This window comes from Oncorhynchus gorbuscha, unplaced genomic scaffold (genome assembly GCF_021184085.1).
Source record: "Oncorhynchus gorbuscha isolate QuinsamMale2020 ecotype Even-year unplaced genomic scaffold, OgorEven_v1.0 Un_scaffold_2251, whole genome shotgun sequence".
In the NCBI taxonomy this organism is placed as follows: Eukaryota; Metazoa; Chordata; class Actinopteri; order Salmoniformes; family Salmonidae; genus Oncorhynchus; species Oncorhynchus gorbuscha.
Window position 1 is genome coordinate 12,660 of NW_025746811.1, and position 23,711 is coordinate 36,370.

General features: G+C 44.1%; 1 pseudogene; it reads right to left on the reverse strand.

The window, feature by feature from the left end:
- The window catches only part of LOC124025446, a 76,691-nt pseudogene that overhangs the window by 9,055 nt on the left and 43,925 nt on the right, over positions 1-23,711 (reverse strand).

Genomic DNA, 23,711 nt, shown 5'->3' on the forward strand with positions numbered 1-23,711 from the left:
GAGCATTATAAAGCTGTCAAATTCATGGTAACCCCCTTACAGTGAGCATTATGAAGCTGTCAAATTCATGGTAACCCCCTTACAGTGAACATTATAAAGCTGTCAAATTCATGGTAACCCCTTACAGTGAGCATTATGAAGCTGTCAAATTCATGGTAACCCCTTACAGTGAACATTATAAAGCTGTCAAATTCATGGTAACCCCTTACAGTGAACATTATAAAGCTGTCAAATTCATGGTAACCCCTTACAGTGAACATTATAAAGCTGTCAAATTCATGGTAACCCGCTTACAGTGAGCATTATAAAGCTGTCAAATTCATGGTAACCCCTTACAGTGAACATTATAAAGCTGTCAAACTCATGGTGACCCCCTTACAGTGAGCATTATTAAGCTGTCAAATTCATGGTGACCCCTTACAGTGAACATTATAAAGCTGTCAAATTCATGGTGACCCCTTACAGTGAACATTATAAAGCTGTCAAATTCATGGTAACCCCTTACAGTGAACATTATAAAGCTGTCAAATTCATGGTAACCCCTTACAGTGAGCATTATAAAGCTGTCAAATTCATGGTAACCCCCTTACAGTGAGCATTATAAAGCTGTCAAATTCATGGTAACCCCCTTACAGTGAGCATTATAAAGCTGTCAAATTCATGGTAACCCCTTACAGTGAGCATTATAAAGCTGTCAAATTCATGGTAACCCCTTACAGTGAGCATTATGAAGCTGTCAAATTCATGGTAACCCCTTACAGTGAGCATTATAAAGCTGTCAAATTCATGGTAACCCCTTACAGTGAGCATTATAAAGCTGTCAAATTCATGGTAACCCCCTTACAGTGAGCATTATAAAGCTGTCAAATTCATGGTAACCCCTTACAGTGAGCATTATGAAGCTGTCAAATTCATGGTAACCCCTTACAGTGAGCATTATAAAGCTGTCAAATTCATGGTAACCCCCTTACAGTGAGCATTATGAAGCTGTCAAATTCATGGTAACCCCCTTACAGTGAACATTATAAAGCTGTCAAATTCATGGTAACCCGCTTACAGTGAGCATTATAAAGCTGTCAAATTCATGGTAACCCGCTTACAGTGAGCATTATAAAGCTGTCAAATTCATGGTAACCCCCTTACAGTGAGCATTATAAAGCTGTCAAATTCATGGTAACCTGCTTACAGTGAGCATTATAAAGCTGTCAAATTCATGGTAACCTGCTTACAGTGAGCATTATAAAGCTGTCAAATTCATGGTAACCCCCTTACAGTGAGCATTATAAAGCTGTCAAATTCATGGTAACCCCCTTACAGTGAGCATTATAAAGCTGTCAAATTCATGGTAACCCCCTTACAGTGAGCATTATAAAGCTGTCAAATTCATGGTAACCCCCTTACAGTGAGCATTATAAAGCTGTCAAATTCATGGTAACCCCCTTACAGTGAGCATTATAAAGCTGTCAAATTCATGGTAACCCCTTACAGTGAACATTATAAAGCTGTCAAATTCATGGTAACCCCTTACAGTGAGCATTATAAAGCTGTCAAATTCATGGTAACCCCCTTACAGTGAGCATTATAAAGCTGTCAAATTCATGGTAACCCCTTACAGTGAGCATTATAAAGCTGTCAAATTCATGGTAACCCCTTACAGTGAGCATTATAAAGCTGTCAAATTCATGGTAACCCCTTACAGTGAACATTATAAAGCTGTCAAATTCATGGTAACCCCTTACAGTGAGCATTATAAAGCTGTCAAATTCATGGTAACCCCTTACAGTGAGCATTATAAAGCTGTCAAATTCATGGTAACCCCTTACAGTGAGCATTATAAAGCTGTCAAATTCATGGTAACCCCTTACAGTGAGCATTATAAAGCTGTCAAATTCATGGTAACCCCTTACAGTGAGCATTATGAAGCTGTCAAATTCATGGTAACCCCTTACAGTGAGCATTATAAAGCTGTCAAATTCATGGTAACCCCCTTACAGTGAGCATTATAAAGCTGTCAAATTCATGGTAAGCCCCTTACAGTGAGCATTATAAAGCTGTCAAATTCATGGTAACCCCCTTACAGTGAGCATTATGAAGCTGTCAAATTCATGGTAACCCCCTTACAGTGAGCATTATAAAGCTGTCAAATTCATGGTAACCCCTTACAGTGAGCATTATGAAGCTGTCAAATTCATGGTAACCCCTTACAGTGAACATTATAAAGCTGTCAAATTCATGGTAACCCCTTTACAGTGAGCATTATGAAGCTGTCAAATTCATGGTAACCCCTTACAGTGAACATTATAAAGCTGTCAAATTCATGGTAACCCCTTACAGTGAACATTATAAAGCTGTCAAATTCATGGTAACCCCTTACAGTGAACATTATAAAGCTGTCAAATTCATGGTAACCCGCTTACAGTGAGCATTATAAAGCTGTCAAATTCATGGTAACCCCTTACAGTGAACATTATAAAGCTGTCAAATTCATGGTGACCCCCTTACAGTGAGCATTATAAAGCTGTCAAATTCATGGTGACCCCTTACAGTGAACATTATAAAGCTGTCAAATTCATGGTGACCCCCTTACAGTGAACATTATAAAGCTGTCAAATTCATGGTGACCCCTTACAGTGAGCATTATAAAGCTGTCAAATTCATGGTAACCCCTTACAGTGAACATTATAAAGCTGTCAAATTCATGGTAACCCGCTTACAGTGAGCATTATAAAGCTGTCAAATTCATGGTAACCCCTTACAGTGAACATTATAAAGCTGTCAAATTCATGGTGACCCCCTTACAGTGAGCATTATAAAGCTGTCAAATTCATGGTGACCCCCTTACAGTGAACATTATAAAGCTGTCAAATTCATGGTGACCCCTTACAGTGAACATTATAAAGCTGTCAAATTCATGGTAACCCCTTACAGTGAACATTATAAAGCTGTCAAATTCATGGTAACCCCTTACAGTGAACATTATAAAGCTGTCAAATTCATGGTAACCCCTTTACAGTGAACATTATAAAGCTGTCAAATTCATGGTAACCCCTTACAGTGAGCATTATAAAGCTGTCAAATTCATGGTAACCCCTTACAGTGAGCATTATAAAGCTGTCAAATTCATGGTAACCCCTTACAGTGAACATTATAAAGCTGTCAAATTCATGGTAACCCCTTACAGTGAGCATTATAAAGCTGTCAAATTCATGGTAACCCCCTTACAGTGAGCATTATAAAGCTGTCAAATTCATGGTAACCCCTTACAGTGAGCATTATAAAGCTGTCAAATTCATGGTAACCCCCTTACAGTGAGCATTATAAAGCTGTCAAATTCATGGTAACCCCTTACAGTGAACATTATAAAGCTGTCAAATTCATGGTAACCCCTTACAGTGAGCATTATAAAGCTGTCAAATTCATGGTAACCCCTTACAGTGAGCATTATAAAGCTGTCAAATTCATGGTAACCCCCTTACAGTGAGCATTATAAAGCTGTCAAATTCATGGTAACCCCCTTACAGTGAGCATTATAAAGCTGTCAAATTCATGGTAACCCCTTACAGTGAGCATTATGAAGCTGTCAAATTCATGGTAACCCCTTACAGTGAGCATTATAAAGCTGTCAAATTCATGGTAACCCCTTACAGTGAGCATTATAAAGCTGTCAAATTCATGGTAACCCCCTTACAGTGAGCATTATAAAGCTGTCAAATTCATGGTAACCCCCTTACAGTGAGCATTATGAAGCTGTCAAATTCATGGTAACCCCCTTACAGTGAGCATTATAAAGCTGTCAAATTCATGGTAACCCCCTTACAGTGAGCATTATGAAGCTGTCAAATTCATGGTAACCCCCTTACAGTGAACATTATAAAGCTGTCAAATTCATGGTAACCCCCTTACAGTGAACATTATAAAGCTGTCAAATTCATGGTAACCCCCTTACAGTGAACATTATAAAGCTGTCAAATTCATGGTAACCCGCTTACAGTGAGCATTATAAAGCTGTCAAATTCATGGTAACCCCTTACAGTGAACATTATAAAGCTGTCAAATTCATGGTGACCCCCTTACAGTGAGCATTATAAAGCTGTCAAATTCATGGTGACCCCCTTACAGTGAACATTATAAAGCTGTCAAATTCATGGTGACCCCCTTACAGTGAACATTATAAAGCTGTCAAATTCATGGTGACCCCCTTACAGTGAGCATTATAAAGCTGTCAAATTCATGGTAACCCCCTTACAGTGAACATTATAAAGCTGTCAAATTCATGGTAACCCGCTTACAGTGAGCATTATAAAGCTGTCAAATTCATGGTAACCCCCTTACAGTGAACATTATAAAGCTGTCAAATTCATGGTGACCCCCTTACAGTGAGCATTATAAAGCTGTCAAATTCATGGTGACCCCCTTACAGTGAACATTATAAAGCTGTCAAATTCATGGTGACCCCCTTACAGTGAACATTATAAAGCTGTCAAATTCATGGTAACCCCCTTACAGTGAACATTATAAAGCTGTCAAATTCATGGTAACCCCCTTACAGTGAACATTATAAAGCTGTCAAATTCATGGTAACCCCCTTACAGTGAACATTATAAAGCTGTCAAATTCATGGTAACCCCCTTACAGTGAACATTATAAAGCTGTCAAATTCATGGTAACCCCCTTACAGTGAACATTATAAAGCTGTCAAATTCATGGTAACGCCCTTACAGTGAACATTATAAAGCTGTCAAATTCATGGTAACCCGCTTACAGTGAGCATTATAAAGCTGTCAAATTCATGGTAACCCCCTTACAGTGAACATTATAAAGCTGTCAAATTCATGGTGACCCCCTTACAGTGAGCATTATAAAGCTGTCAAATTCATGGTGACCCCCTTACAGTGAACATTATAAAGCTGTCAAATTCATGGTGACGCCCTTACAGTGAACATTATAAAGCTGTCAAATTCATGGTAACCCCCTTACAGTGAGCATTATAAAGCTGTCAAATTCATGGTAACCCCCTTACAGTGAACATTATAAAGCTGTCAAATTCATGGTGACCCCTTACAGTGAGCATTATAAAGCTGTCAAATTCATGGTAACCCCTTACAGTGAGCATTATAAAGCTGTCAAATTCATGGTAACCCCCTTACAGTGAACATTATAAAGCTGTCAAATTCATGGTAACCCCTTACAGTGAGCATTATAAAGCTGTCAAATTCATGGTAACCCCTTACAGTGAGCATTATAAAGCTGTCAAATTCATGGTAACCCCTTACAGTGAGCATTATAAAGCTGTCAAATTCATGGTGACCCGCTTACAGTGAGCATTATAAAGCGGTCAAATTCATGGTAACCCCCTTACAGTGAACATTATAAAGCTGTCAAATTCATGGTAACCCCCTTACAGTGAGCATTATAAAGCTGTCAAATTCATGGTGACCCGCTTACAGTGAGCATTATAAAGCGGTCAAATTCATGGTAACCCCCTTACAGTGAGCATTATAAAGCTGTCAAATTCATGGTAACCCCCTTACAGTGAACATTATAAAGCTGTCAAATTCATGGTAACCCGCTTACAGTGAGCATTATAAAGCTGTCAAATTCATGGTAACCCGCTTACAGTGAGCATTATAAAGCTGTCAAATTCATGGTAACCCCCTTACAGTGAGCATTATAAAGCTGTCAAATTCATGGTAACCCCCTTACAGTGAACATTATAAAGCTGTCAAATTCATGGTAACCCGCTTACAGTGAGCATTATAAAGCTGTCAAATTCATGGTAACCCCCTTACAGTGAGCATTATAAAGCTGTCAAATTCATGGTAACCTGCTTACAGTGAACATTATAAAGCTGTAAATGCATGTTCAGGTTTTCTCTTTTTCCCCACTGATCTTCTCTCACAGCCTCTGGTGGGCACATCATCAAATCAAATCAAATGTATTGGTCACATACACATGGTTAGCAGATGTTATATCGAGTGTAGTGAAATGCTTGTGTTTTTAGTCTCCGACAGTGCAGCAATATCTAACAAGTAATAGGAAGGAATAAGAATATATAAATATATGGATGAGCAATGTTCAAAGCAAGTTACTAGCAAAAACATTTCTGCAACAAAATGCCAAAGGCTTATTCATGTGTTTTCATAGGCAACACATAATAACAGTTATATTTCCACTGATCTACGAACACAACAGTTTAAAGACATTGAATCACAGTTGCTTTGTTTATGACCCACAGATGGCAAGTCAATAACACTGATTTGGATGACACAGAACTATGTCCCCATCCAAAATGTGTAATCCCCCCATCCAGATGCACACAGGCACACACACACAGGCACACACACACACAGGCACACACACACACACACACACACACACACACACACACACACACACACACACACACACACACACACACACACACACACACACACACACACACACACACACACACACACACACACACACACACACACACGGCAGAGATATAGTCATCTCTCTCATAAAACCTGACAGGATATTTTCCACTACTCTATTGGACGGAGGTGGATCAGCATAGGCAATCAATAGGCTCAGCCTCCAGGCTAATGAAAATCCAACTGAAGACCAACAGGCCTGTGTGTGTGTGTATGTGTGTGAGGGAGTGTGTGTGCGTGCTGTGCATGCGCGTGTGTGGGTGGGTAAGTGAGAGAGAGCCTGTGTGTGTGTGTGTGTGTGTGTGTGTGTGTGTGTGTGTGTGTGTGTGTGTGTGTGTGTGTGTGTGTGTGTGTGTGTGTGTGTGTGTGTGTGTGTGTGTGTGTGTGTGTGTGTGTGTGTGTGTGTGTGTGTGTGTGTGTGTGTGTGTGTGTGTGTGTGTGTGTGTGTGTGTGTGTGTGTGTGTGTGTGTGTGTGTGTGTGTGTGTGTGTGTGTGTGTGTGTGTGTGTGTGTGTGTGTGTGTGTGTGTGTGTGTGTGTGAGAGAGAGAGAGAGAGAGCGAGAGAGAGCGAGAGAGAGAAGAAGAGAGAGACAGCGAGTGTGTGTTTGCATGCATGTGTGTGTGACAGAGTGTGACATGTCACACTGACGGACAGATTGTCACCAATCAATAATAAAAGCAGTGTCACGTTGCCAACAGTCCACAATGCCCTCCAGTGCTGCTATACTTGACTGTGGCTACATCCCAAATAGGTCAAATGTAGTGCACTATCTAGTGAATAGGCTGCCATTTGGGAAGCAGGCTGTGATAAGAATCTGTGGCAGGAACACAGTCTTTGATGGATGTGCTACTGTACATAATCAAATCCTTATTCCTCACTAGACATTTGACTATTATTATTTGACTTCTATTATCAGGAGGCTCCTGATCCTATCCCAGGGAGTCATATGAGGTGATGACATTTGGACCGCTGACAGGCAGTCAGGGTGGTAGTACAGTAAATCATGGAAGATCTAAGTTGATTTTGGTTTAGCAGACTGACACACACACGTGCACAGAATACCCTGTTCATATTGAGTGAGATGTTTTTTAGAGAGGGAAGTGTTCAGAGACCTTTGTTAGGGGTGAGGGTTAGGGGTGAGGGTTGGAGTTAAAACCTACAGGACAGTAACTCTCCAGGAACAGGGTTGGAGTTAAAACCTACAGGACAGTAACTCTCCAGGAACAGGGTTGGAGTTAAAACCTACAGGATGGTAGCTCTCCAGGAACAGGGTTGCAGTTAAAACCTACAGGATGGTAGCTCTCCAGGAACAGGGTTGCAGTTAAAACCTACAGGATGGTAAGTCTCCAGGAACAGGGTTGGAGTTAAAACATACAGGACAGTAACTCTCCAGGAACAGGGTTGGAGTTAAAACCTACAGGATGGTAACTCTCCAGGAACAGGGTTGGAGTTAAAACCTACAGGACAGTAACTCTCCAGGAACAGGGTTGGAGTTAAAACCTACAGGACAGTAACTCTCCAGGAACAGGGTTGGAGTTAAAACCTACAGGACGGTAACTCTCCAGGAACAGGGTCGGAGTTAAAACATACAGGACGGTAACTCTCCAGGAACAGGGTTGGAGTTAAAACCTACAGGACAGTAACTCTCCAGGAACAGGGTTGGAGTTAAAACCTACAGGATGGTAGCTCTCCAGGAACAGGGTTGCAGTTAAAACCTACAGGATGGTAGCTCTCCAGGAACAGGGTTGCAGTTAAAACCTACAGGATGGTAAGTCTCCAGGAACAGGGTTGGAGTTAAAACATACAGGACAGTAACTCTCCAGGAACAGGGTTGGAGTTAAAACCTACAGGATAGTAACTCTCCAGGAACAGGGTTGGAGTTAAAACCTACAGGACAGTAACTCTCCAGGAACAGGGTTGGAGTTAAAACCTACAGGATGGTAGCTCTCCAGGAACAGGGTTGCAGTTAAAACCTACAGGATGGTAGCTCTCCAGGAACAGGGTTGCAGTTAAAACCTACAGGATGGTAAGTCTCCAGGAACAGGGTTGGAGTTAAAACCTACAGGACAGTGACTCTCCAGGAACAGGGTTGGAGTTAAAACCTACAGGACAGTAACTCTCCAGGAACATGGTTGGAGTTAAAACCTACAGGACGGTAACTCTCCAGGAACAGGGTCGGAGTTAAAACATACAGGACGGTAACTCTCCAGGAACAGGGTTGGAGTTAAAACCTACAGGACAGTAACTCTCCAGGAACAGGGTTGGAGTTAAAACCTACAGGATGGTAGCTCTCCAGGAACAGGGTTGCAGTTAAAACCTACAGGATGGTAGCTCTCCAGGAACAGGGTTGCAGTTAAAACCTACAGGATGGTAAGTCTCCAGGAACAGGGTTGGAGTTAAAACATACAGGACAGTAACTCTCCAGGAACAGGGTTGGAGTTAAAACCTACAGGATGGTAACTCTCCAGGAACAGGGTTGGAGTTAAAACCTACAGGACAGTAACTCTCCAGGAACAGGGTTGGAGTTAAAACCTACAGGACAGTAACTCTCCAGGAACAGGGTTGGAGTTAAAACCTACAGGACGGTAACTCTCCAGGAACAGGGTCGGAGTTAAAACATACAGGATGGTAACTCTCCAGGAACAGGGTTGGAGTTAAAACATACAGGACAGTAACTCTCCAGGAACAGGGTTGGAGTTAAAACCTACAGGATGGTAAGTCTCCAGGAACAGGGTTGGAGTTAAAACCTACAGGATGGTAAGTCTCCAGGAACAGGGTTGGAGTTAAAACATACAGGACAGTAACTCTCCAGGAACAGGGTTGGAGTTAAAACCTACAGGATGGTAACTCTCCAGGAACAGGGTTGGAGTTAAAACCTACAGGACAGTAACTCTCCAGGAACAGGGTTGGAGTTAAAACCTACAGGACAGTAACTCTCCAGGAACAGGGTTGGAGTTAAAACCTACAGGACTGTAACTCTCCAGGAACAGGGTCGGAGTTAAAACATACAGGATGGTAACTCTCCAGGAACAGGGTTGGAGTTAAAACCTACAGGACAGTAACTCTCCAAGAACAGGGTTGGAGTTAAAACCTACAGGACAGTAACTCTCCAGGAACAGGGTTGGAGTTAAAACCTACAGGACAGTAACTCTCCAGGAACAGGGTTGGAGTTAAAACCTACAGGACAGTAACTCTCCAGGAACAGGGTTGGAGTTAAAACCTACAGGACGGTAACTCTCCAGGAACAGGGTCGGAGTTAAAACATACAGGACGGTAACTCTCCAGGAACAGGGTTGGAGTTAAAACCTACAGGACAGTAACTCTCCAGGAACAGGGTTGGAGTTAAAACCTACAGGATGGTAGCTCTCCAGGAACAGGGTTGCAGTTAAAACCTACAGGATGGTAGCTCTCCAGGAACAGGGTTGCAGTTAAAACCTACAGGATGGTAAGTCTCCAGGAACAGGGTTGGAGTTAAAACATACAGGACAGTAACTCTCCAGGAACAGGGTTGGAGTTAAAACCTACAGGATAGTAACTCTCCAGGAACAGGGTTGGAGTTAAAACCTACAGGACAGTAACTCTCCAGGAACAGGGTTGGAGTTAAAACCTACAGGATGGTAGCTCTCCAGGAACAGGGTTGGAGTTAAAACCTACAGGACGGTAACTCTCCAGGAACAGGGTCGGAGTTAAAACATACAGGATGGTAACTCTCCAGGAACAGGGTTGGAGTTAAAACATACAGGACAGTAACTCTCCAGGAACAGGGTTGGAGTTAAAACCTACAGGATGGTAAGTCTCCAGGAACAGGGTTGGAGTTAAAACCTACAGGATGGTAAGTCTCCAGGAACAGGGTTGGAGTTAAAACATACAGGACAGTAACTCTCCAGGAACAGGGTTGGAGTTAAAACCTACAGGATGGTAACTCTCCAGGAACAGGGTTGGAGTTAAAACCTACAGGACAGTAACTCTCCAGGAACAGGGTTGGAGTTAAAACCTACAGGACAGTAACTCTCCAGGAACAGGGTTGGAGTTAAAACCTACAGGACGGTAACTCTCCAGGAACAGGGTCGGAGTTAAAACATACAGGATGGTAACTCTCCAGGAACAGGGTTGGAGTTAAAACCTACAGGACAGTAACTCTCCAAGAACAGGGTTGGAGTTAAAACCTACAGGACAGTAACTCTCCAGGAACAGGGTCGGAGTTAAAACCTACAGGATGGTAACTCTCCAGGAACAGGGTTGGAGTTAAAACCTACAGGACAGTAACTCTCCAGGTATAGGGTTGGAGTTAAAACCTACAGGACAGTAACTCTCCAGGAACAGGGTTGGTGTTATAACATTCAGGACAGTAACTCTCAGGGAACAGGGTTGGTGACCCTACAGGACAGTAACTCTACAGGAACAGGGTTGGTGACCCTAGAGGACAGTAACTCTACAGGAACAGGGTTAGTGACCCCTGACCTGGGGCCTAGAGACACTTGTGAAGATCTGAAAGGATCTGATATGTGTAATATCTGATATGTGTAAATACTTCATGTGGTTAGTACTGGCAATACGTAGTAACATTATGGCGCCTTGCTAAGCGTACCGGCTAGGTGTACCGAACGAGTGTCCTCCCATACTCCTGTAAAACACCTTCACTTGAAAAACAAGTACTGGCAATACGTAGTAACATTATGGCGCCTTGCTAAGCGTACTGGCTAGGCGTACCGAACGAGTGTCCTCCCATACTCCTGTAAAACACCTTCACTTGAAAAACAAGTACTGGCAATACGTAGTAACATTATGGCGCCTTGCTAAGCGTACCGGCTAGGTGTACCGAACGAGTGTCCTCCCATACTCCTGTAAAACACCTTCACTTGAAAAACAAGTACTAGCAATAGTATGGTTTGTCCACTTCAAAATAGTCCAAATTATTCCAAGATAATTCAAGAAATATGTCATAAATTTTGCCAAAGAAATCTTATTTGCGCAATTTTACATCTAACTAAGATGATTTGTCTCACGTTGAAGAATCCCTACTATTGGCCAATCACCGTCGAAGGGGTGTAGACTTCGGCTGCCAACTTCGACTTGCTTCGAGAAGAAATGTAGTGCACACGAACAACCTTTGCCCGAAGACCAAAACAGACAAAGACGTCCCAAAATGTTGTCATAACATATGCACTAACTGTTCCGAACTGTTTCAGGTGTAATGCACGCGGACGCCTTAAGAGAGGGGGGAGTAGGGGTTGATTTGGGATAGGGCAGTGGTGGATATTATTGTCAACTTTAATATTCCATCTTATTACCCATCTTAAAACCCAGCTGACCTCTAACCTCTTAGAGCTGATTGAGGACTGTTTTTATTGGCTAAAAGCCACAGTATGAGATTGGTTCTCTCATTGAGATTGGTTCTCTCATATTCATTGCGAAAGATGCACAATGCCAGAAAGAAAGAAGCCTATTTCCCAGAAAGAGGTAGAAAAAGCATCTCAAGTATTGCATTTCAATTTAAGAATAACTTTCTGTGAAAGCTTCTATTGAAATGTGAAGATAATATATTAAAGCCTTTCAAAAATGATTTTCTAAACAAGAAGATTGCCTTGAACATCCTTGAGAAAAAGTAAGCTCTGAACCTATTCAATGTGTCTCCATTGCAAAGTGGTGAATGTTAAAAAAAAAAATGGTTTTCTCGAATCAAAGCAATGTTTTCTCTTTCCTTCCTGTTTTTCTGTGAAGGACTGAGTCAGAAGCAGTATGTTTCACTGTTATGCAAGCCTGGGGCCACTCACAAATCAAAGACAACCAGACATGTGAAACATACTGCTACCCTAAAAGCCACCCTTTTCTGTAAGGACTGTATTAGACAAATGTGGACTGTATTATAGACTGCATGGGGTGTTAGAGGAGAGTTGTGTTACTAAGGGAAGTACCCGGGCAGTGACAGAATGAATAGAAAGCAGCCAATATTAAATTTAATTACTGTCACATATCATTGGCTAACTGACTTCCTACACTCGTAGAAAAAAAGTGCTACCTGGAACCTAAAATGGTTCTTCGGCTGTCCCCATAGGAGAACCCTTTGAAGAAACATTTTTGGTTCCGGGTAGAACACTTTTGGGTTCCAGATAGAACCCTTTCTACATGAAACCCAAAAGGGTTCTACCTGAAACCAAAAAGAGTTCTACCAGAAACCAAAAAGGGTTCTCATATGGGAACAGCCAAAGCACCATTTTGGAACCTTTTTCTAAGAGTGTAGGACAGACCATAAAAGCACATCGCACTGGGCACAGAGGTCAATTCAACGTCTATTCCACATTGGTTCAACGTAATTCCATTGAAATGATGCGGAAAAATTGATTCAACCAGTGTGTGACCAGCGAGAAAGCACTGGTAATTTATTTACATTCCAGTGAAGAGGGACTCCGGGATGCTGGCCTTCTAGGCAGAGTTGCAAAGAAAAAGCCATATCTCAGACTGGCCAATAAAAAGAAAAGATTAAAATGGGCAAAAGAACACAGAGGAACTCTACCTAGAAGGACAGCATCCCGGAGTCTCCTCTTCACTGTTGACGTTGAGACTGGACAGAGGAACTCTGCCTAGAAGGCCAGCATCACGGAGTCGCCTCTTCACTGTTGATGTTGAGACTGGACAGAGGAACTCTGCCTAGAAGGCCAGCATCACGGAGTCGCCTCTTCACTGTTGATGTTGAGACTGGACAGAGGAACTCTGCCTAGAAGGCCAGCATCCCGGAGTCTCCTCTTCACTGTTGACGTTGAGACTGGACAGAGGAACTCTGCCTAGAAGGCCAGCATCACGGAGTCGTCTCTTCACTGTTGACGTTGAGACTGGACAGAGGAACTCTGCCTAGAAGGCCAGCATCACGGAGTCCCTCTTCACTGTTGATGTTGAGACTGGACAGAGGAACTCTGCCTAGAAGGCCAGCATCCCGGAGTCCCTCTTCACTGTTGATGTTGAGACTGGACAGAGGAACTCTGCCTAGAAGGCCAGCATCCCGGAGTTCCTCTTCACTGTTGATGTTAAGACTGGACAGAGGAACTCTGCCTAGAAGGCCAGTATCCTGGAGTCGCCTCTTCACTGTTGATGTTGAGACTGGACAGAGGAACTCTGCCTAGAAGGCCAGCATCCCGGAGTCGCCTCTTCACTGTTGACTTTGAGACTGGTGTTTTGCGGGTACTATTTAATGAAGCTGCCAGTCGAGGACGTGTGAGGCGTCTGTTTCTCAAACTAGACACTAATGTACTTTCCTCTTGCTCAGTTGTGCACCGGGGCCTCCCACTCCTCTTTCTATTCTGGTTAGAGCCAGTTTGAGCTGTTCTGTGAAGGGAGTAGTACACAGTGTTGTATGAGATCTTCAGATTCTTGACAATTTCTTGCATGAAATAGCCTTCATTTCTCAGAACAAGAATAGACTGATGAGTTTCAGCAGAAAGTTGATTTGTTTCTGGACATTTTGAGCCCGTAATCGAACCCACAAGTGCTGATGCTCCAGATACTCAACTAGTCTAAAGAAGGCCAGTTTTATTGCCATGCTAACATATTTGCAAAAGGGTTTTCTAATGATCAATTAGCCTTTTAAAATTATAAACTTGGATTAGCTAACACAATGTGCCATTGGAACACAGGAGTGATGGTTGCTGATAATGGGCCTCTGTACGCCTATGAAGATATTCAGTTTACAAAATCAGCTGTTTCCAGCTACAATAGTCATTTACAACATTAACAATGTCTACACTGTATTACTGATCAATTTGATGTTATTTTAATGGACAAAAAATGGACAAAAATGACATTTCTAAGTGACCCCAAACTTCTGAATTGTAGTGTACATTTAGTTCCATTAAACTGGTTAAAATAACACGTCTGCATATTTTTGCTCTGCAAATACACAGGATCACCATTTTGTGTAGCTAATTGTAGTTCTTGCTTTACTCATTTGCTGTTCTCACCCACATGCAACCAACCAGGGATCTGTATGGGTTTTGTGTGGCAGGAATAAGTTGAGAGGTTCTGGCCCATGGAAAAACACACACAGGCGCTCAGGCGCACGCACACGCACACGCACACGTACACACACACACACACACACGCACACGCACACGCGCACGCGCACGCGCACGCACACACACACACACACACACACACACACACACACACACACACACACACACACACACACACACACACACACACACACACACACACACACACACACACACACACACACACACACACACACAAGCCATCCTCCCCTCTGATCCCTGTGCATCTCAGGAGCAACGTCTAGGGAGGATGAGAAACTATTCTCTGTTCAAATGGGACATTAGTGCCACAGCTGCAGTACCAGAACATAGTGACACAAATAACCCAGCAGCTCCCCTGTGCACCCGTTAAAAGTGTCCCCCAGTTTGTGCCAGGCACAACAGCACCATGGTGATGATAGCTAACACGACTCAGCTCGGTCCATTGTCAAACTTGGCAGAGTAGGAGTCAATCCTATGATAAGGGAATGGAAAGAAGCACACAGCGTTTGATATTTCCCCTCTTTTGAGCGTTTTTGGCAGTGTAAAAACCAGTGGTCTTTGAAATGAACCATTAAAGGGGCAATCAGCAGTAGAAACTAACCATTTTTCTGTTAAAAAAGCTGAGGGATGGAGCTGGAGAGTTGTAATGAATTAAAACCATAAACAGTGCTATGGATGCAAGGACTGACCATCCATGATATCCACATTATTGTTTTAACCATGTTTTAAGGCTATATCGTGTTTGTTTACATTTACATTGTTGACAAACATTGGTGTAAAACAAGCTTATATTTTGGGTGCTGATGGGGTACAACAGTTGATCTAAGCTCATGAGGCATATGTTCTATTATTCAAGAATCAATGGGTACATATCAGTCCAAAAATGGATGTAGCAACTGCTGATTTCCCCTTTAAATGCAAAGTGTCTCCCTATGTGTCCACGACTAACTTCTGAGTGGGTTTTTGGCCGGATGCTGAGCCAGTTTACACTTCTTATTCTCTGGCTGTTTGGGAAAGGAATGACATCTTCACATCGTTACATAAACAAACAACAGCCATTTGTTTCTCTCAAGTCAAGTGGATGGCAGCCAGGCAGTCAGTGACCCTCGATGGATCCAGTTTTATCTCCTATAGGTTATAGGGATCAAAAGTAGTGCATTATATAGAGAATAAGGATTACATGTACTTTGTAGGGATGAAACATAATGCACTATATTTTATTTCTTTACCTTTATTTTACTAGGCAAGTCAGTTAAGAACAAATTCTTATTTTCAATGATGACCTAGCAACAGTGGGTTAACTGCCTGTTCAGGGGCAGAACGACAGATCTGTACCTTGTCAGCTCTGGGATTTGAACTTGCAACCTTTCGGTTTCTAGTCCAACGCTCTAACCACTAGGCTACCCTGCCGCCCCAGGGCTCAAAAATAGTGCACTCACACAAACAAAAACAAACACACACACACACACACACTTAAACACCCGCACACACACACTTAAACACCCGCACACACACACTTAAACACCCGCACACACACACTTAAACACCCGCACACACACACTTAAACACCCGCACACACACACTTAAACACCCGCGCACACACCTCACATACCCCTGGATCCACTCTGATGATTTCCACTCCAAAGAAAATATAAAGTGTTTTGCAACTAGCTGAAGGTTAAGGTGTAGACAAGTTCATCCGGCGTTAAACGACTCTGTTTTTATTATCTTATAATATATAATAATAATAGTCAGTGCCTCTATGTGCTTCATAAACACCTAGACGCTACACATCTTCAACAGCCTGCTATGAGCTCATCATGTGTAGACATTCTCCAATTACTGACTATATCCTCCTGATGAAAATAAACTGTGTGTGTGTGTGTGTGTGTGTGTGTGTGTGTGTGTGTGTGTGTGTGTGTGTGTGTGTGTGTGTGTGTGTGTGTGTGTGTGTGTGTGTGTGTGTGTGTGTGTGTGTGTGTGTGTGTGTGTGTGTGTGTGTGTGTGTGTGTGTGTGTGTGTGTGTGTGTGTGTGTGTGTGTGTCCAGTAGAACAAGGAATTGTTTGAGCTCTATTCATTAAGAGTTATATCTGAAACATTCTGAATGCTTCACCAAATATACCACAGCCCTCCTGAATGGGTATTTGAACATTCTTTCAAATGTTTTCCGAACGTTACAGGTTGTCTTGGCACAAAGGGAACCACATTACCGGTAGGGCGCATCTTCCTCACCTGGTACGTCGTTCAGACATCCTAGTACAGGTGTGCTGGGTAGGAACACTCCTCCACTTCTTAGCCTCCACCACCATACCCTCCGCATCCACCAGCCCAAAGCCATACAGGTGACTCACTGAGAGAGAGAGAGAGAGAGAGAGAGAGAGAGAGAGAGAGAGAGAGAGAGAGAGAGAGAGAGAGAGAGAGAGAGAGAGAGAGAGAGAGAGAGAGAGAGAGAGAGAGAGAGAGAGAGAGAGAGATGAGAAGGAGTTAGACCTGTGTCTAAATGGATGAGTGAAGCTTCTAAAGAGAAAGCTGCCCTAAATGATTACATTCCAATTTTCTGTTTTCCTTTCTTTAATTCCGGGGGAGGGCGGGGAGGAAGCATAACCTGAACTGGTGTAACTACTACACAGCTGATGGATTTATACCAAACAGTTCAATGTTACACCTTCCTCTCCAGGTGAAGTGATGAGAGGTACCAGCCCTAATCAAACACACACACTCACACGTACATACACACACCCACTAAGCTCTACAGTGTGAGTCAAAGGCGAGCAATTATGTAGAAATCATAAACCAACACGAGTGCTGGAACAGAACAAATATGTGCAATGGCTGAGGGATCTCTGAATGCTGGGGTATCTCTGAATGCTGAGGGATCTCTGAATGCTGAGGGATCTCTGAATGCTGGGGTATCTCTGAATGCTGGGGTATCTCTGAATGCTGAGGGATCTCTGAATGCTGAGGGATCTCTGAATGCTGAGGGATCTCTGAATGCTGGGGTATCTCTGAATGCTGAGGGATCTCTGAATGCTGAGGTATCTCTGAATGCTGAGGGATCTCTGAATGCTGGGGTATCTCTGAATGCTGAGGGATCTCTGAATGCTGAGGGATCTCTGAATGCTGAGGGATCTCTGAATGCTGGGGTATCTCTGAATGCTGAGGGATCTCTGAATGCTGAGGGATCTCTGAATGCTGGGGTATCTCTGAATGCTGAGGGATCTCTGAATGCTGGGGTATCTCTGAATGCTGAGGGATCTCTGAATGCTGGGGTATCTCTGAATGCTGAGGGATCTCTGAATGCTGAGGTATCTCTGAATGCTGAGGTATCTCTGAATGCTGAGGGATCTCTGAATGCTGGGGTATCTCTGAATGCTGAGGGATCTCTGAATGCTGAGGGATCTCTGAATGCTGAGGGATCTCTGAATGCTGGGGTATCTCTGAATGCTGAGGGATCTCTGAATGCTGGGGTATCTCTGAATGCTGAGGGATCTCTGAATGCTGAGGGATCTCTGAATGCTGGGGTATCTCTGAATGCTGAGGGATCTCTGAATGCTGAGGTATCTCTGAATGCTGAGGTATCTCTGAATGCTGAGGGATCTCTGAATGCTGAGGTATCTCTGAATGCTGGGGTATCTCTGAATGCTGGGGTATCTCTGAATGCTGGGGTATCTCTGAATGCTGGGGGATCTCTGAATGCTGGGGTATCTCTGAATGCTGAGGGATCTCTGAATGCTGGGGTATCTCTGAATGCTGGGGTATCTCTGAATGCTGGGGTATCTCTGAATGCTGAGGGATCTCTGAATGCTGGGGTATCTCTGAATGCTGAGGGATCTCTGAATGCTGGGGTATCTCTGAATGCTGAGGGATCTCTGAATGCTGGGGTATCTCTGAATGCTGAGGGATCTCTGAATGCTGGGGTATCTCTGAATGCTGGGGTATCTCTGAATGCTGGGGTATCTCTGAATGCTGAGGGATCTCTGAATGCTGGGGTATCTCTGAATGCTGGGGTATCTCTGAATGCTGGGGTATCTCTGAATGCTGAGGGATCTCTGAATGCTGGGGTATCTCTGAATGCTGATCTCTGAATGCTGGGGTATCTCTGAATGCTGGGGTATCTCTGAATGCTGGGGTATGAATGCTGAGGGATCTCTGAATGCTGGGGTATCTCTGAATGCTGGGGTATCTCTGAATGCTGGGGTATCTCTGAATGCTGAGGGATCTCTGAATGCTGGGGTATCTCTGAATGCTGGGGTATCTCTGAATGCTGAGGGATCTCTGAATGCTGGGGTATCTCTGAATGCTGATCTCTGAATGCTGGGGTATCTCTGAATGCTGGGGTATCTCTGAATGCTGGGGTATCTCTGAATGCTGAGGGATCTCTGAATGCTGGGGTATCTCTGAATGCTGGCGGGTCTCTGAATGCTGGGGATCTCTGAATGCTGGGGGATCTCTGAATGCTGGGGGATCTCTGAATGGTGGGGTATCTCTGAATGCTGGGGGGATCTCTGAATGCTGGTGGGTCTCTGAATGCTGGGGGATCTCTGAATGCTGGGGGATCTCTGAATGCTGGTGGGTCTCTGAATGCTGGGGGGATCTCTGAATGCTGATGGGTCTCTGAATGCTGGGGGATCTCTGAATTCTGGGGATCTCTGAATGCTGGGGGATCTCTGAATGCTGGGGGATCTCTGAATGCTGGGGGATCTCTGAATGCTGGTGGGTCTCTGAATGCTGGGGGGGGGATCTCTGAATGCTGATGGGTCTCTGAATGCTGGGGGATCTCTGAATGCTGGTGGGTCTCTGAATGCTGGGGAATCTCTGAATACTGGGGGATCTCTGAATGCTGGGGGATCTCTGAAGGACCAAGTTAACGAACACTGCCATACAGTATAAGACAGCGGAGGCTGGTGGAGGAAAAATGCCTGTCCTCCCAATCTCTCCCTCCACCAGCCTCCACTGGTACAGGAGGAGTCCATTGTACTGTAGCTACCTCTGTGTCCGGCTGCGTTGGTCTTCCAGTCGTTGGCCTTCAGGTGGACAGGCCTGGACGTCTTGACCAGCAGGTGCTGGATATCTCTCCAGCTGACCAATGGGCTGGAACAACATAAATAAATGTGTTGCAGCGTGCCCTGATGAACACGACCCAATACATCCCGTTTTCATGACTTAGCTTGTGGTTTGTGCCCAGGTCTTAAGAGAATCACAAAGAAGGCAGTAAGAAATGACAGCTGTTTACCCATATTGTTTTCCTTATACAGTTTGGCCAAAAGTAGAAAACTATAGAAATAAGTCAAATGGATTTGCACAAGCCACTCACAAATAGTTTGACGTTTTACTTCATTTAAATCATTTAGAAGATCAATCGCTCATTAAAATCTGATGTAGAGCGATCAAATGTACCCCATTCTGCAGTCGTATCATTGTGTATCATTGTCTAATTGTGTATTAAGCACATAATTAGAGCAGTAAAAATGCATGTATTGTCAAACCCGTGATCTACCACGGCTGTCAGCCTGTCAGCATTCAGGGCTCCAACCACTTTATAATTGAGTATTACGCACATAGTCTATATCCGGGGCTCCTCCCACTTTATAATTATTAGTATTACGCACCTAGTCTATATCCGGGGCTCCTCCCACTTTATAATTATTAGTATTACGCACATAGTCTATATCTGGGGCTCCTCCCACTTTATAATTATTAGTATTACGCACATAGTCTATATCCGGGGCTCCTCCCACTTTATAATTATTAGTATTACGCACATAGTCTATATCCGGGGCTCCTCCCACTTTATAATTATTAGTATTACGCACATAGTCTATATCCGGGGCTCCTCCCACTTTATAATTGAGTATTACGCACATAGTCTATATCCGGGGCTCCTCCCACTTTATAATTGAGTATTACGCACATAGTCTATATCCGGGGCTCCTCCCACTTTATAATTATTAGTATTACGCACATAGTCTATATCCGGGGCTCCTCCCACTTTATAATTGAGTATTACGCACATAGTCTATATCCGGGGCTCCTCCCACTTTATAATTATTAGTATTACGCACATAGTCTATATCCGGGGCTCCTCCCACTTTATAATTATTAGTATTACGCACATAGTCTATATCCGGGGCTCCTCCCACTTTATAATTATTAGTATTACGCACATAGTCTATATCCGGGGCTCCTCCCACTTTATAATTATTAGTATTACGCACATAGTCTATATCCGGGGCTCCTCCCACTTTATAATTATTAGTATTACGCACATAGTCTATATCCGGGGCTCCTCCCACTTTATAATTATTAGTATTACGCACATAGTCTATATCCGGGGCTCCTCCCACTTTATAATTGAGTATTACGCACATAGTCTATATCCGGGGCTCCTTCCACTTTATAGTTATTAGTATTACGCACATAGTCTATATCCGGGGCTCCTCCCACTTTATAATTATTAGTACTACGCACATAGTCTATATCCGGGGCTCCTCCCACTTTATAATTATCAGTATTATGCACATAGTCTATATCCGGGGCTCCAACCACTTTATAATTATTAGTATTACGCACATAGTCTATATCCGGGGCTCCAACCACTTTATAATTATTAGTATTACGCACATAGTCTATATCCGGGGCTCCTCCCACTTTATAATTATTAGTATTACGCACATAGTCTATATCCGGGGCTCCTCCCACTTTATAATTATTAGTATTACGCACATAGTCTATATCCGGGGCTCCTCCCACTTTATAATTATTAGTATTACGCACATAGTCTATATCCGGGGCTCCTCCCACTTTATAATTATTAGTATTACGCACATAGTCTATATCCGGGGCTCCTCCCACTGTCTAGGAGACAACTATGAGCTACATGACCCAGTAACAGCAGTAAGATAGAACACCATTAACACATCTAGTTAGTATTCCATCTATTATTATCTTCAATTATTCTCTGTTATCTACAGACGTGGGAATAGTCTAATAGTCCCTGATCCACAGGTGCAGAGCTACTGAAGGTGTGAACACAAATCACCCCTGCTACTACCTGAGTTCCTCAGCTCAAATGTATGTGTGTGATGCGTGCGTTTGGCGTACGTGCCAAAACATCCCATGAACCGTTCTCCTAAAAGAATGTGGACCCTGGAAAGGGATGTCCTTACACAGTAATGAACCAGTTATGAGAAAAATGCCACGATGTTGAGACTCCAGAGTCTGTGCAACGTCAAGATAAGACCTCCTTGACAGGACAGATGTCACTGAAAGGTCTAATCAGACAGACGGACAGACAGACGGTAGACAGAAACAAGAAAAGAGGGATGGAGGGATAGGGTAGAGAGAGAAAGAGAGGTGGAGGGATAGGGTAGAGAGAGAGATGGAGGGATAGGGTAGAGAGAGAAAGAGAGGTGGAGGGATAGGGTAGAGAGAGAGATGGAGGGATAGGGTAGAGAGAGAGGGATGGAGGGATAGGATAGAGAGAGAGGGATGGAGGGATAGGATAGAGAGAGAAAGAGAGATGGAGGGATAGGTTAGAGAGAGAGAGATGGAGGGATAGGGTAGAGAGAGAGAGATGGAGGGATAGGGTAGAGAGAGAGGGATGGAGGGATAGGATAGAGAGAGAAAGAGAGATGGATAGGTTAGAGAGAGAAGGAGGGATGAATGGATAGGGTAGAGAGAGAAAGAGGGATGGAGGGATAGGGTAGAGAGAGAGGGATGGAGGGATAGGGTAGAGAGAGAGGGATGGAGGGATAGGGTAGAGAGAGAGGGATGGAGGGATAGTGTAGAGAGAGAGGGATGGAGGGATAGTGTAGAGAGAGAGGGATGAATGGATAGGGTAGAGAGAGAGGGATGGAGGGATAGTGTAGAGAGAGAGGGATGGAGGGATAGGGTAGAGTAGAGAGGGATGGAGGGATAGGGTAGAGTAGAGAGGGATGGAGGGATAGTGTAGAGAGAGGGGGATGGAGGGATAGGGTAGAGTAGAGAGGGATGGAGGGATATGGTAGAGAGAGAGAGAGAGAGGGGGATGGAGGGATAGGGTAGAGAGAGAGGGCTGGAGGGATAGGGTAGAGAGAGAAAGAGGGGTGGAGGGATAGGGTAGAGAGAGAAAGAGGGATGGAGGGATAGGGTAGAGAGAGAAAGAGGGATGGAGGGATAGGGTAGAGAGAGAGGGATGGGGGATAGGGTAGTGAGAGAGAGGGATGGAGGGATAGGGTAGAGAGAGAAAGAGGGATGGAGGGATAGGGTAGAGAGAGAAAGAGAGATGGAGGGATAGGGTAGAGAGAGAAGGAGGGATGGAGGGATAGGGTAGAGAGAGAGGGATGGGGGATAGGGTAGTGAGAGAGAGGGATGGAGGGATAGGGTAGAGAGAGAAAGAGGGATGGAGGGATAGGGTAGAGAGAGAAGGATGGGGGATAGGGTAGAGAGAGAGAGGGATGGAGGGATATGGTAGAGAGAGAGGGATGGAGGGATAGGGATAGGGTAGAGAGAGAGAGGGATGGATGGATATGGTAGAGAGAGAGAAGGGGGGATAGGGTAGAGAGAGAGAGGCATGGGGGGATTGTGTAGAGAGAGAGAGGGATGGAGGGATAGTGTAGAGAGCGAGGGGGATGGAGGGATAGTGTAGAGAGAGAGAGAGGGATGGAGGGATAGTGTAGAGAGAGAGAGGGATGGAGTGATAGGGTAGAGAGAGAGAGCGGGATGGGGGAATAGGGTAAAGAGAAAGAGGGATGGAGGGATAGTGTAGAGAGAGAGGGGGATGGAGGGATAGTGTAGAGAGAGAGAGGGATGGAGGGATAGTGTAGAGAGAGAGGGATGGAGGGATAGTGTAGAGAGAGAGGGATGGAGGGATAGGGTAGAGAGAGAGAGAGAGCGGGATGGGGGAATAGGGTAAAGAGAGAGAGGGATGGAGGGATAGGGTAGAGAGAGAGGGATGGAGGGATAGTGTAGAGAGAGAGGGATGGAGGGATAGGGTAGAGAGAGAGAGGGATGGAGGGATTGTGTAGAGAGAGAGAGGGATGGAGGGATAGTGTAGAGAGAGAGAGGGATGGAGGGGTAGTGTAGAGAGAGAGAGGGATGGAGGGATAGGGTAGAGAGAGAGAGGGATGGAGGGATAGTGTAGAGAGAGAGAGGGATGGAGGGATAGTCTAGAGAGAGAGAGGGATGGAGGGATAGTGTAGAGAGAGAGATGGATGGAGGGATAGTGTAGAGAGAGAGAGGGATGGAGGGATAGTGTAGAGAGAGAGAGGGATGGAGGGATAGTCTAGA